General features: G+C 45.5%; 1 protein-coding gene across 2 annotated transcripts in view; it reads left to right on the top strand.

The window, feature by feature from the left end:
* DCTN2 (dynactin subunit 2) overlaps nucleotides 1-12,119 on the top strand; it is a 752,351-nt gene that overhangs the window by 451,520 nt on the left and 288,712 nt on the right. The window lies entirely within an intron of this gene.

The raw sequence follows: 12,119 nt of genomic DNA, 5'->3' as shown, positions 1-12,119 counted from the left end.
GGGCGGTAACAAGGAAGCAGGTTTAAGGAGAGGACAACAACTTAGGGTCACATTGGCAATGGAAACAAGAAGCTTCTCATTCCTCGTGAGGCAGGAATTGGATACATTCTGTGTTTTGCCTTTTACCAATAATGACGATACAACGCAAGGAACAGAAATAGTGATGGGATGCCCTTGGACCAAGGAGTCGGTTTTCTCAATCAATAGGACCACAGCAGCCACAGCCCGCAGACAAGCTCTGTATCCTGCCTCCACTGGGTCCATGGCGATGCTGTGGTAGGATACAGGTTGATGTTTATCCCTGTGTAACTGGGCCAACACACTTTGAGAAAACCTGTTGCGCTCATCGCAAAATAAGACAAAGGGTTTGCTATAATCTGGCAGACCTAAAGCCGGAGCCGGCGCAAGCGCCTGCTTAATGGTGGCAAAGGCATCTTCGGCTTCCGGGGACCATGGCAGAGGTTTGGGGATCGATATCATGTGTAAGGTTCGGAAGGGGTTTCATCATGGATACAAACCCGGGGACCCATTGCCTACAGTAACTAACTACTTGTGTACGAGCCCAATAGAAATAAAATATAAATATCCTGAGGAACCTTCTGATCTGTTTCTTGGTCTGGGATTTTGGGACTTTCTGGATAATGGAAATCTGATCCTGGGACAAGTGTGTTGTCCCCCTCCTGGGAACTGCACTGAATCTAGATCTTTCTATAGGATTTGGGAGAACAGTGTGGGTCTTTCTATATACCCCATTGGGAGATGAGTGAATGTATATTGCGTCATCGTATGCGTGAACATAAAGAGTTACTGACTTTCGGGGTGTACGGGTATAGAGAAAAATGTGGAACACAAATCTACAACAGTGAAATAATTGGCAGTGTACGGAATACACAACAAAATTGTAGCGGGATTGGGTGCCATGATAAAGGATGGCATTACGGCGGAATTCACTGCACTGTAAGGAACTCATGGTGGCAACAGTAAAGACAGACACAAGTGATCACAGTTCAAGGGTGTTTATTAAACTGTATAGGTGGGTTGGAAAATGCATATTCTAAGCCTAAATCTAAAATGGGTGCAAGTTTCGACCATCAAACAATAATAAGGCAGTCCTATTGGCGTTGTGTCAAATAAAAGGGCCTATACTAAGAAAAAGCTATTTCCAATCCTTACCCGAAGTGTAAAAGAAGTAATGATCCTAAGAAACGAGGAAGTGTTCACAAATGATAAGTCAGGATGCCATAGTCAGGGTCTCCCTTCCTCACGTTTTCAGCACGGGACCAGGTAGGATTCTGGAGCACAGCACACGCTCAAGCTTTCCCAGCACGAGACAGCAGTTCGCTCTCAGCAATCAGGGTCTCTGGTGGTTAAGTCTCTTTGCCATAGAAGGTCTATGGCCTCCGAGGACCTGAAGGGTTTTAAAATAATAAAGAAAGTTCTGTATGTACGTTGGGTGATTACTTTTTAACCCTGGACCCCCCTCCTCCGGGCTTCAGATCCACAAAATTATCTTAATGATATCGGGACCTTTGGTAGTTACATTTTCATGCTTTCGAGGGCCTGAGACGTTCAAGTACAAAACAAACGTTCAACAAAAGTCCTTTTCTGGTTGCACTGTAGGTGATGATTCCTCACCCTTGGGTCCACCTCTTCCATGCTCAGACCCCTCTCGAATCTAAGCCTCCCTCTGTCGCATTCACTCTGTATTCAATAACTTTGTGTTACATTGTCAGTGGGTGTCGAGTTCACTACGGCTCTCACTCACACGTTTTCTCCTTTGACATTCACAAATCTTCGGGTGACGGATGTTCACCCCTTGGATCCTGCTCTTCCAGGCTCAGACCCTTCCTGAATGCTTGTCTCCCTCTGTCGGGTTCACTATGCTTTCTGAACACAATCTCTTCTGTGACATTCATGAATCTTAATGTCTTTTCAAACAGTTCACTGTGGACATCCCTCTGCCGGTTTCACTCTTGCCAACTTTGTTAATCGCATATTTTCTCAGTCAGTTCTTGCGATGCGGGATTCACTTACATTAGCTTCACTCATCTGTCGGTCAAAGACTTTCGACACTACGGAGGATTTCACTGGACCCCTGTATGATCACTTTGACCCCTTTCTCGCCTTTCCCAAGGCCTTCTGGTAACAGTAGTTTCTACAATCGGGTAATCACCACAAGTTTCCTGAGTAAGCACCCACGTAGTGCCCGACTCCTCGGCTGCTGGTTTTTCCCCTCTTTTCCTATCAATTGTTCTTTGTATTTTCACAAATTCACAGAACCGCTTGGCTTTTCTTCTCTCAGGAATCAAGGTTGGTAACACGGAGGCAAGCGTCTCTCCCCGGCTTGGTTTTCAACAGAGTAGGGCCCTGTGTACCGTTGACATCTGCTGCAACACACACTGGCTATTGTTTGCGGTCTTACCATTCCTTCTGTAGAGGTTTCACGGGCCTTGGTCGGAAAGGTCAAGGTCGCTTCTCTCCTCGTCACCCTCTCGGTTCGCAGCGTCTTTCTCCTCCCCTTGAATTGCTGTGCTGAGTTTGCTCTCTCTTCGTGCGGTCTGCCTTGCTCGTGTTGTGCTCTCATGCTCCACCTTTTATCCCTGTGGCGAAGGGAAAGGGCCATCAGGTGTGTGCGGTTCTGGTCAATTGCCTGACTTTGCCTGACCCTTGTGTTGGGACATGTCAGGTAATTGGTTCGGGTGTTAGTCTGTCGTCCTTTGTGATATGTGAAAAGTGTTCGCGTCAGTGAAAGGGGTTTGTCACAGAAAATTATACTCTTCGGTCTAGGGGTGTTGGCAAAGTGAGAAAGGTGAGATTGGCGGGGTTTGCTAAACATATGTAAATGACTGGGATTATTAGGGTGGACAACAGAAAAGAGGATTCTCAGAGTTGGGTCCGAGAAATTCACGGAGTGGAAGGGAGGTATTTGTTGCATAACCTACAAAGGCCTCTGGGTTCCCCAACCTAGGCGATCCTCCCTCTTCCTTGCCACCTGAATAAGGGATTCCCGGGATATACTTGGAAGAATACCCTCAGGTTTCTAACAGCGTGCAGGTCCTGAATAAAAATACTCTTCTTGCCTGTCTTTTTCGTAGGCATTATTGGCAGTATTGGGGTACTACAGGGACTGCGGGTTGGCACAATGATACCTTGTTGGTGCAGGGATTATATCACAGGGCGAATGCCTTCTTTAGCTTGTCCAGAAATAGGGTACTTGGTGTACACAGAGCGATGGTTTGGCGGGATTCAGTGTGATCTTGACTGGTTCAGCTCTCAACATGTACACAGTATCATTTGCATGGATCGAACACAGGCAGGCCGGGGCCTGTCCAATTGCCCAGGGTGGTATTGGTCCTGTCATTAGGTTTCGAGCGGGCTACGTCTTGTAACACCTAGCACTTCATGCCCTCTATGAGCGGGGGATATCGAAATACACACAATCAAGGGAACAATGAATGGTGCAACTCAGTTTACACAACAAATCTAATCCAAATAAATTCACAGGAGAACAGGGGCTTAGTAAAAATGCATGCTGTTAGGAAATAAGGCCAACGTGACCATCATGGGGGTGGACTCAGGGTGAGGCATCGGTGTAGCTCTTATACCCACGGAATCAACTATCCCTTCTGAATGGGGTGTCTGGGAAAACTTGCAGGCTCTTAGAGTGGAGCGTAATGCCCCTATGTCCGCTAAACATGAAACCTTTTGGCCGGCCACATTACATTCAACATATTGAGTAGCAGGGACAATCGATATAAGTGGTGCAACAAGCTCGGTGGCCTCTTGGCAATCCTTTACATCGGTCATATGTAACGACTGTCGGAGCGGACCTCGCACCGCCCTTCATGGGGCAGTCGTCTGTCCGCCCTGCCCGTTGTACTGAGGTCAATTTGTGCACTCGGCTTTCCAGTGCCCGGACTGTTTGCAATAATTGCACTGGTCGATGTTTGTAGCTGGGTAAAACCCTTCGGCAGCTTGTCCTGCTTGAAATGACTGGGCAGCTCTCCTTCCCTGTCCCCAATGCCCAATCCCCGGTACCCTCGTCGTCTTTGATAGGGTTGTAAACTCTGAATTTGTAGCACCATAAGCTTGGCTTCTGTTTTTTCTCTGCCTTTCAACCTTCTTGGGAAAGTGTTGTGCCACCAACAAAACCTCAACCAACCGCTTTCCTTCCCATCCAATCATTATAGCCTTAATCCCTTCAGCTACCTTAGGTTGCAATCCCATAACAAACTGTGTTACTACTGCCTGCTGTGCCGTAATTGCGGCATCAATAATCCTTTAAATGTTGCTCATGACACTGTTTTATTTGTTCAAAATACTCTGCAGGGTGTTTTCTCCCTTGGCCTGTTTGCACAAGTTAATCTTGGCCCAATCAGTTTTCCTAGAGCAAATTGCACGTGTCCGGGGGTAACACTGCCCGCAGAAGCTGGTTTAAGTCTACGTAAGTGGGGTATTACTTTTAGCTGTTCCTGGAATTTGACAGAATCTTCTCTTATCTTGGGCAATCTCTGAACCATGTTAAATAAGTCAGTGGCGCTCCAAGGGGCATGCACTGTGACTATGGTGTCACCTCCTCCCGGGATCTATCTGAGTGGGAATATGCCAATGCTGTAATTTGGGGTAGAGTCTGGGAAGCTTTCAAACTAGCCTGAGGATCGTGAAAACAATCTAGAAATTTAAGCTCTCAATTCAGGGATGAACAGGCCCTCCATTGTTTGTCTGGGTGAGGATTGGTGGTAGGTAGGTGGTTGTGTGGAATCTGGGGTATCCACTCGCTCATTTGGTGGGTTGTTCAAAATAGCCGGGTTGTGAGTGTCTAGAATGCCTTCCGAGTTTTCTTTTGGCGGAGGCTCCCCTGGAGGACTGCATATAACTGTTAGTATCCGATTTTGTGGATCGGGACCTGCAGTTTTATGCACTCATTTTTTATGGTTTTTACTTGCCCCATGAGCCTTATTTGCAGGATTTTTTGTGCCCGGGTCTTGGATTCAGTCATTCTCCTAGCAGCTTCATTATACCAATCGAAAGTAGCTGTCCCACTTGCTTTGGTGTACACGTAATCCCTTTTTCTGAAATGCAGGTTAGTTATTCTGTCTAGATCAAATGTGCCTTCCTGAGGAAAATATCTAGGTGACTCGGTCTGTGTACACTCGTGCCGTTGTTCCAGGTGCTTCCATGCTTTTGGCGAGTAGTGAGTAAACGTGAAGTGGGCTGGACTCCCTTTAGAAGGAAGCAGCACTTGTCTAGATTGCCCTGAACCCATTCTCTCGCTGGGGCCAAGACAAGGTATGACTTATTACGGATCCAGGTCAGTTTCTAACCCGGTCTGGATCGTGGCACAATGGAGCCACGTGGCTAGCGGTGTGGGTATGGCTGAACTTAACTGCTCTGCCATGTCTATTCGGCAGCTCAGATATCACCTGGGCCCGTTCCTCCCCTGTTACAGAAATTTCAGACACCCACAGGTGTTGGTCAGATTCAGTTAACTGCTGTTTGACAGTTTATTTCCCCTTTATTCTACCCACAATGCGCAGAGCAGTGTTCAGTTCTTCAAAGATGTGGGTAGTGTGTTGACATAGAAGGAGAAGTTTGACCAAGATGTTAAGGTTTTGGCTATGAACCTTTATCTTATACAAAATAGTAATCCAGTCTATCCCTAACTCTAGAGGTGGATTCCCTATATCAACCAAAACTAAATCTCTGATCTGTCAGGAAGTCTGTGATGTCCAAATAAAGAATGGTATCTGTCCTGGTCCAATCTTCTAAACTATCCCTACCACTTAAACACAAAAGTCCAAAAACAACAAAACCACGTCCCAAGAGAATACTTACTTTCTCTGCGGTCAAATGTCTGTGGCTAGGAGAATGCCTCCCTTCTCCTAGCTTTGTATATTACACCTTGACTCTAAGTCGTTTCTTCTTATTCAGTTCTCTCACCTTGGTTGCTTCTCTTAGTGTAGTTTTTTTGGGGTTTCTTCCTTTTTGTTGAAAAAATAGGGAGAAGGGAAAGAAAGGGTGACTCTTGGGGTGATCCAGTGTTGACACAACTCTGCTTCAAGGGAGGACCTTGATGCTGCTGGTGACAACTTCCAAAGGATGCTGGTCTCTGCTTATCAGGCTTTGTCAGTTACCTTTTCCTCACCTGTCACTTAAACACAAACCTCTAAGCTAACTGAAGAGTTGTTATCCCAACCCAGGAGAATGACTCCCTTCTCATAGGGTAAAAGTCTCTCATAGTTCAGGTTTCACAAAGTTTGACAAATACCACAGGACTAGGAGTGTGGCTCCCTTCTCCTAGTTTACATCCAGTTATTAACAGGCTTTTCTTGAGTTAATTCAGTTCTCTCCATGGACTTGTATTATCTCCACTTGAATACTGTAATTCAACTTGCCACCACCAGGACGAGGGAGAGACTACCCGAGCTCTCCTTGACTTTTCCACATTATACCAATATTCTCCATTCTGCCCCCACTGGGATGAGGAAGAGGCACCCTGAGTCCTTCCTGACTCTTCAATACCACAGTGTTATGGAACTGACCAGAGAGTTGCCTTGCAAAATGATCTACTTCGCTCTTGTCTTCTTGTTTCACCTTCTCAAGTTTACCTGGCCCCCCTCCTGGACTGTTACCATCTTTTGGGGGAACTATTCACTGGTTTCACCAGGGGTCACGTGTTCGTTCTTTCTCTTTCTTCTTCCGCTCTTCTTCAGCCCGCTTGACTTTGTGGCCTGTTACTGTTGTTGGTCTCAGCGTAGTCCTTGGACCGCATGGTACACCCACCACAGTTCACGCCGCCACCACCACCCTGACTCTCAACTCCGACTGACGAGACCCTTTCCTGGCGTCCCTTGACTCGTTCGCGCCACTCCACACTGCTGCTTCGACACAGCCTTCGAACGCCCTGTTTCCAACTCGCTCACTTTTTGGCGGCCTCCTGGCTCGCCGACTTCTCCTTCTGGATATCGCTCTCCTTGTCCTTCTTTGCTGTTTAGCTTAAGTAGCAGCGACTGCCACAGTGTAACGTCAGTTCAATTAACAACATCTGGTCGAACACTCTTCATGCTTGGCTGTAGCTTTCTTGAGTTCTTCTTCGTCCCAGTACTTATCATAGTGATACTGTCTGACACATTACAGTAACACATAGTCTTGGACTTCATTTGTAAGAAAGGTTTGGGTGTTAACGTGTGGGGCTGGGAAATAAAGGGGCCGTGTCCCAGACTCGTGTCCTTGTCCCAAGGAGGGGAGTTCCTCTTCATGAGATCCTCCCACATGTTACCTCTAGGGGGACTTTCGGTTGAGCGGCCTCACCTCCCTAGCCTCATGAAAAGGGTCTCCCCACTGGGGAGAAGTGACACCATCTGAAGGGTTGTCACAGTAGGCAGGGGTTAAAGACAAGACACAAAATCAGTAGAAATACAGCCTGTTATAGCTCCCGTACTAGGATAGAGGAGAGTGAAATGTAAAGCAGGGTCGTAACTTGTGTTGCTCATTGAGGGTTTCAAGTGACAAGGTCTGGGACGAGACAAGAAAATCACAGGGTTCTCATCCGCACCATTTGCTTCGCATACATAAAGGACACATTCTTCCTAGTCCCTGTTCGGTCCTGCACTACTCTGACCGACCTTGCGGTCTCATGTCTTCTTAAGTCGGTAGGAAGCGTGGATGTTCTGCTTTTTAAACTGCGGTGACCAACCGCTTTACTCTTTTTACTTCAGATAACCAGTTTTGTTTCAGGCAGGCTACCTTCCTTACCTTTACTCCAGACAGATTATTTACTTTTAAATCAAAATACAGATATTTTAACCAGGTTCAGACGACACGATACATGACATCGCAATACATTGACGCAGTTACCTGTGTTCATCAATCCACGATTTTTCAATGGTCTCTTTCCTCCTCATCTGCCCTGTCTGTCCCCCTGCCTCCTCAATTTTCCGGATGCTCCGGCCAGCTCTTCCCTCTGATGAAATCATTCTTTTTGGGACCCAGGGCGATCACCGGGAAGTGCGCCCACCAGCCCAGGTCTGGCTGCAGAGCAGCGGGATCCAACATCTTAAGGCACCAGATTGTAATGGAAAATAACGACCACTTACAATTCCAGTGGATTGATGAACACTTAATTAGTTAAGCAGTAAGCAAAGAAAACCAACAGCAACATGATATTTCTGCGCAAGTGAACCCCCCTCTCTCCTGTGTCCAGATCTCTTATACTCACAAGAATATGTGAGTGCAATGGAAGGGGTGGTCTCAGACTGAGACGAACCCTCATTGTACAGTCTTTTGATGCCAACCACACTTGACAGTGCTTGTTAGTGTTATCAGTAAAAGCAGTACAGTGCAAGGCATTTCTTCAAGGTCAGTATACTCTCTAATGTTTCACACTTGCTTCGGGGCAGGTGAGAGGTCTAGTAATATGATGACATATGTATTTATTTATTTATTTATACTGCGCACCTAACCCAAGGGTATCTGGCCGCATTCCTAGGATCAGCAGTTAGTGGTGCGGAAAGAGCTTACATTATATTGAGTACAGGTAGGTTGCAACAGAATTAGTCATTGCGATGCATTGGGTAAATAAAGTTAAATAGAATGATAGGCAATACATGGCAGTACAGTTACCATGGTAGGAATACAGGTAAGTTGCAGAGGAGAGACATTACGGTGCAGTGGGTACATAGAGTTACATAGTGGGAAAGGCAATACATGGCAGTACAGTTACTGTGGTAGGCGAGGAAATGAGTTACCGATCTTGTTCGAAGAGCCAGGTTTTCAGTTTTATTATGAAAGTCCAGTAGGACGGTTCTGCTCTTAGTGTCAGGGGCATGGAGTTGTTTTGAGGCTTGATTCGAGGCTTGAACTGGGAAACTGTTGCCTCCTGATTTTTGTTGTTTGAATCTAGGTATATTAAGGAGGTGAGCATTTGTGGACCGGGTAGGTCTATAGCTAACTTGTTTTGTAAATTTGTTAGATATTTTGGAGCTACATTAGAAAGGCGTTTGTGGGTTAGTGATACTGTTTTGACAACAATCCTATCCTGTACCGGGAGCCAGTGGGCGTTGCGTCTTGAAGCTCAGGTGTGGATGGTCTTCGGTATGTTGAGAGCCACTCTCAAGGCATTGTTCTGTTGGACTTTGAGTTTTTTTAGGTTGCAACTGTTAGTCCCAACATACAGGGCCTTACAATAGTCAAGTCTAGAAACTATAAGGGCCCTAGCCAAGGTAATGCAACTGTCTGAGGAGAGGAAGGGTCTACAGGCATTGATAAGCTTTGAAGTGTAGGTGGCCGCCGAGGAAGTCGCATTTACTTGTCTTGTTCGCTTTCAGGGCTGAATCCAGGTATATGCCTAGCGTTTTAACTTCTTTGGAGAACTTGATGGTTATGTTGTCAATGTTAAATGATTTGAATTGCTTGTCTAATTTCTTTAGTTGGTTCTGTGAGTTTTGTCGTCATTAAGCGATAGGCCATGGATAGCCATCCATGACTGAATGATTTGGTACGTTTCTTTAAGTCTCTTATCGTCGTCGTCATCGTCGTAGGAGCCTGAGATGGGAATGAAGATTTGGGTGTCATCTGCATAGTTAGTGTAGGTGACACCCAGGTTGTCCAGGTGGTCAAATAGTAGCTTTGTAAAGATGTTATATAAAGTGGGGGACACACAGGAACCTGGGGGAACACTGCAGTCAACTGGGGCAGGCTCAGCATCTGCCAGCTAAAGGCACCTTTCACTAAAAGGTGAGAGCCGGGAACACGCTTAGCTATGCCAAAACGGATGTGTGTCAGAAGCATGAACAGTGAAGGCGAGCATTCTTAAGAGGTGTGCAAAGCGCCGTTCTACGGGTGACATGCGCATTGCAGTATACCGTCTACCTTTATTGCAGACTAGGGACAGTGTTTTAAACATGGCGTAAATGACAAACAGAATATACTGTCACACAATGGTAGGGTGTGTATGTATGTAATCATGCCGTATTCCTTTTTTCCGCTAGTCTTCTTTAGTGTTCTCCCCTCTAAGTCCTATATTTACTGTATGGTGCACATGTTTATTATTTGTAATGATATGTCGGAGATGTTAGGATCCCTGTGACTGTGTTTAGTTTTGGCACATGAGCCTCTGAATATGACTTGGTGAATGTATTATTCTGCTGCGTGCAGGATTCACTTTTCTCCACGCCCGCCCCTTTGCCTATATGGATTGTGTCCATCTCCAGATATTAGACTTATCTTTCAGTATCGGGGAATGGTTAGGTCGTAACTGACCATTACTGTTGTTTTGTACATGTACTGTTTATTACTGTGTGTTATGTTTAACCTGCAGTACTTATTCATATTTGATAGAGATTCTTTGTGTCATTTTGCTTAAGGTGTATATTTTTCAGTATTCTAGTGTGGGTGTTTTTATTGGTTATCTTTGTGTAATAACTTCCTGCAAGCATTCCTCCCTCCTGGAGTTGAGCCTGACTGATCTGCCACAGCTACCATCTGTAGAGAGGTTTGTTTTATCTTTTGGGTTGGAATGCCTCACCATTACATTAGATGGTTACACTGCCTTCATCAGTGGGTTGTGCAAAAACCTCCCTAATATCGAGCCATTAGTAGACTGCCTATAACTGAAAACGGAGAATAGCAGATGATTCTGGAAGCTCTGTTGCTGGACCCCTGATCATCTTGCAAGGCAAGGGATCATCTTCGGTGATCCCTTCCATTGATTCAGTGAGCACAGTCCGATCCTCCATATCTACATCTGTTGTGTGCCCAATCGAAAGCTCCTGACCATTTGTATCACTGTCCCAGTCATGGGTGCATCATTTTGTTACGAGGGACCTGAAAGTTACATCTGCTGTGGGAAGGGGCTTGCTTTGTCTCTGGGGTCTTCAGGACAATTCTGATGGGAAACCTCTACTGTACCGTTATGCAGTGTAAACTCCATACCAGAGCATCTGCTGGCTCGAACCAAAAGTCTGCATTATGCATGCTCTTCAATGCTGCTGAAACCACTGTTGTCTTAAGTGTTGCCTTTTTGTGGTCCACCAACCTAGTCTGCATCATTGGTCCCAGTCTTCAGGTGCTTGGGGCTCTTCCTGCAGACCATTTAGTCCCAACAGTCATTGCGGCTATTGATAAATCAATGCTGGTACTCCTCTCAACATCCTTGTCTCCTACACTTCTCCTGTGCACTCAAGCAGTATTTCTGCATCTTGCAGGTCCTATGACTCCTAATTCATTGTTGGTCCTGTTCTTTTGTGCCTACGGACACCGACTGCAACCCTATTTCATTGGCACTGGACAGCACATCCTCTACCTCACTGGTTCACCTGTGCAATCTTCCTTTCTGGGCATCTTAATCACATTTTTATCGGGATCTTCTCTGGTGGGCCCCTCCTTTGCAGCTCCTCCTTTGCAGCTCCCAAACAAAGTTACACATTTTTGACAGTTTTTAATCTACAACTGGGAGCTGCCTTTTGTCTTTGTCCCTTGGTTTACAATGGTCAAAACGTCTAAATTATTCAAACCATCCAAAAGTATTGGAACTTGTCACTTACCTCTTACATATTCCTGTTTCTCGTTAGGTATCACATCAATAAACACAATGGCAATAATTAGGAGAATATTGTTTTACCTAAAAATGCAGTCGTAGACTGAGCTGCCCTTAGTAAATGTTTATCTGACTTCATGCATGCAGAAGGCTTTGGTTTGATTAGACATCTAATAACCGTGCTAAAGGAGAACATTACAGATCTCAGTAACAGTGGATTAACAATTCCGGCGTGTTTCACTTTATTTGGCCAAAAGATGAGATTATGAACAAAATTGTATAGAATCTACAAAAAATAAAACTATTCTAGAATCAGTTATTGTGACCTACCATTACAAACTGGAGAACGTATATATTGCTACGTATGAACCTATTGCCCTGTTTGGAGGCGATGCAGCGAAGATACGGTATCCTAAGAGCTAAGCTTCTGCCGAGTTGGTAAGAAAAGAACAACTTAGAAACACCTAGCCATATTACACTTATCTATTCGTTTTGTTCCTTCCTTTGATGAAATGAGGTCTGATCTACTTTGGCTTCGCTGTTTAAGCAGCTACCTAATATTGCTGTAATTAAATAGTGGCTC

The sequence above is a fragment of the Ambystoma mexicanum genome, chromosome 3q, assembly GCF_040938575.1.
Source record: "Ambystoma mexicanum isolate Mex_15411 chromosome 3q, UKY_AmexF1_1, whole genome shotgun sequence".
Lineage (NCBI taxonomy): Eukaryota > Metazoa > Chordata > Amphibia > Caudata > Ambystomatidae > Ambystoma > Ambystoma mexicanum.
Note: the sequence above shows the minus strand (reverse complement) of the source record. Positions and strands in the feature narration are given on the sequence as shown.